Source organism: Zingiber officinale, chromosome 3A (assembly GCF_018446385.1).
Source record: "Zingiber officinale cultivar Zhangliang chromosome 3A, Zo_v1.1, whole genome shotgun sequence".
Lineage (NCBI taxonomy): Eukaryota > Viridiplantae > Streptophyta > Magnoliopsida > Zingiberales > Zingiberaceae > Zingiber > Zingiber officinale.
Window position 1 is genome coordinate 132,441,693 of NC_055990.1, and position 3,988 is coordinate 132,445,680.

Sequence of the window (3,988 nt, forward strand, 5' to 3'; positions counted from 1 at the left end):
AAATATATTTGGTAATAAATATTTTTATGGATATATTTACGATTAGGACAATGATACGAACACATAGAAATTTATTTCATCAAATTCCGATGTCTCTAGGTCAAGATATAAGCTTTCGGTCTTTGATTTAATGTAATTTAAATTAAATTTAGTTTTGGGACGAATCCTGGATTCGTCCCAAAATTTGGGACGAATCCAGGATTCGTCCCAAAAATTTAATTATCTTAAAAAAAAAACAAAATGGGACGTCTCATATACGGACCTAGAGACATCGGAATTTGATGAAATAAATTTCTATGCGTTCATATTATTGTCCTGATCGTAAATATATACATAAAAATATTTTTTAACAAATATATTTATTTTTGGAATTTTTAATTCTAATTTTACCTAATTAGGTATAAAAAATTTAAATAAATTAAATTATTAATTAAAAATTATGGATGGTGACATATTTATGATCAGGGCAATGATACGAACGCATAGAAATTTGTTTCATCAAATTCCGATGTCTCTAGGTCAAGATATAAGCTTTCGGTCTTTGATTTAATTTATTTTAAATTAATTTAAGTTTTGGGACGAATCCTGGATTCGTCCCAAAAATTTAATTATCTTAAAAAAAAAAAAAAAAATGGGACGCCTCATATACGGACCTAGAGACATCGGAATTTAATGAAATAAATTTCTATGCGTTCGTATCATTGTCCTGATCGTAAATATATACATAAAAATATTTTTTAACAAATATATTTATTTTTGGAATTTTTAATTCTAATTTTACCTAATTTGGTATACAAAATTTAAATAAATTAAATTATTAATTAAAAATTATGGATGGTGACATATTTATGATCAGGGCAATGATACGAACGCATAGAAATTTGTTTCATCAAATTCTGATGTCTCTAGGTCAAGATATAAGCTTTCGGTCTTTGATTTAATTTATTTTAAATTAATTTAAGTTTTGGGACGAATCCAGGATTCGTCCCAAAAATTTAATTATCTTAAAAAAAAAAAACAAAATGGGACGCCTCATATACGGACCTAGAGACATCGGAATTTGATGAAATAAATTTCTATGCATTCGTATCATAGTCCTGATCGTAAATATATACATAAAAATAATTTTTAACAAATATATTTATTTTTGGAATTTTTAATTCTAATTTGACCTAATTTGATATGAAAAATTTAAATAAATTAAATTATTAATTAAAAAATATGGATGGTGACATATTTACGATCAGGGCAACGATACGAACGCATAGAAACTTGTTTCATCAAATTCCGATGTCTCTAGGTCAAGATATAAGCTTTCGGTCTTTGATTTAATTTATTTTAAATTAATTTAAGTTTTGGGACGAATCCTGGATTCGTCCCAAAATTTGGGACGAATCCAGGAATTCGTCCCAAAGTTTGGGACGAATTTCTGGATTCGTCCCAAATTTTGGGAAGAATCCAGAGATTCGTCCCAAAAATTTAATTATCTTAAAAAAAAAAACAAAATGGGACGCGTCATATACGGACCTAGAGACATCAGAATTTGATGAAATAAATTTCTATGCATTCGTATCATTGTCCTGATCATAAATATATCCAAAAAAATAGTTTTTACCAAATATATTTATTTTTGGAATTTTTTAATTCCAATTTGACCTAATTTGGTATTAAAAATTTGAATCACTTAAAATAATATTTAAAAAATATGGATGGTGACATATTTACGATCAAGGCAACGATACGAACGCATAGAAACTTTTTTCATCAAATTCTGATGTCTGTAGGTCCATATTTAAGTTTTCAGACATTAATTTACAACCGTTCACTGCACAACACCTTTTTAGTTAATAGCAACCTATATATGTATTAAAAAATATCTACCTAGAGACATCGGAATTTGATGAAATAAATTTCTATGCATTCGTATCATAGTCCTGATCGTAAATATATACATAAAAATATTTTTTAACAAATATATTTATTTTTGGAATTTTTTATTCAAATTTGACCTAATTTGGTATGAAAAATTTTAATAGATTCAATTATTAATTAAAAATAATGGCTGGTGACATACGTACGATTAGGGCTATGATACGAATGCATAGAAACTTATTTCATCAAATTCCGATGTCTCTAGGTCAAGATTTAAGCTTTCGGTCTTTGATTTAATTTATTTTAAATTAATTTAAGTTTTGGGACGAATCCGGATTCATGCCAAAATTTGGGACGAATCCAGAATTGTCCCAAAGTTTGGGACAAATTCTGATTCGTCTCAAATTTTGGGACGAATCCAGAGATTCGTCCCAAAAATTTAATTATCTTAAAAAAAACAAAATGGGACGCCTTATATACGGACCTAGAGACATCGTAATTTGATGAAATAAATTTCTATGCGTTCGTATCATTGTCCTTATCGTAAATATATCCATAAAAATATTTTTTACCAAATATATTTATTTTTGGAATTTTTAATTCCAATTTGACCTAATTTGGTATTAAAAATTTGAATCACTTAAAATAATATTTAAAAAATATGGATGGTGACATATTTACGATCAAGGCAACGATACGAACGCATAGAAACTTTTTTCATCAAATTCCGATGTCTGTAGGTCCATATTTAAGTTTTCAGACATTAATTTACAACCGTTCACTGCACAACACCTTTTTAGTTAATAGCAACCTATATATGTATTAAAAAATATCTACCTAGAGACATCAGAATTTGATGAAATAAATTTCTATGCATTCGTATCATAGTCCTGATCGTAAATATATACATAAAAATATTTTTTAACAAATATATTTATTTTTGGAATTTTTTATTCAAATTTGACCTAATTTGGTATGAAAAATTTAAATAAATTAAATTATTAATTAAAAAATATGGATGGTGACATATTTACGATCAGGGCAATGATACGAACGCATAGAAACTTGTTTCATCAAATTCCGATGTCTCTAGGTCAAGATATAAGCTTTCGGTCTTTGATTTAATTTATTTTAAATTAATTTAAGTTTTGGGACTAACTGGATTCGTGCCAAAATTTGGGACGAATCCAGAATTGTCCCAAAGTTTGGGACAAATTTCTGGATTCCCTAATTTTGGGACGAATCCGAGATTCGTCCCAAATTTTGGGACGAATCCAGATTCGTCCCAAAATTTAATTATCTTAAAAAAAAAAACAAATGGGACGCGTTATATACGGACCTAGAGACATCAGAATTTGATGAAATAAATTTCTATGCGTTCATCGTTGTCCTGATCGTAAATATATCCAAAAAATATTTTTACCAAATATATTTATTTTTGGAATTTTTAATTCCAATTTGACCTAATTTGGTATTAAAAATTTGAATCACTTAAAATAATATTTAAAAAATATGGATGGTGACATATTTATGATCAAGGCAACGATACGAACGCATAGAAACTTTTTTCATCAAATTCCGATGTCTGTAGGTCCATATTTAAGTTTTCAGACATTAATTTACAACCGTTCACTGCACAACACCTTTTTAGTTAATAGCAACCTATATATGTATTAAAAAATATCTACCTAGAGACATCGGAATTTGATGAAATAAATTTCTATGCATTCGTATCATAGTCCTTATCGTAAATATATACATAAAAATATTTTTTAACAAATATATTTATTTTTGGAATTTTTTATTCAAATTTGACCTAATTTGGTATGAAAAATTTAAATAAATTAAATTATTAATTAAAAAATATAGATGGTGACATATTTACGATCAGGGCAACGATACGAATGCATAGAAACTTGTTTCATCAAATTCCGATGTCTCTAGGTCAAGATATAAGCTTTCGGTCTTTGATTTAATTTATTTTAAATTAATTTAAGTTTTGGGACGAATCCTGGATTCGTCCCAAAATTTGGGACGAATCCAGGAATTCGTCCCAAAGTTTGGGACGAATTTTGATTCGTCCCAAATTTTGGGACGAATCCAGAGATTCGTCCCA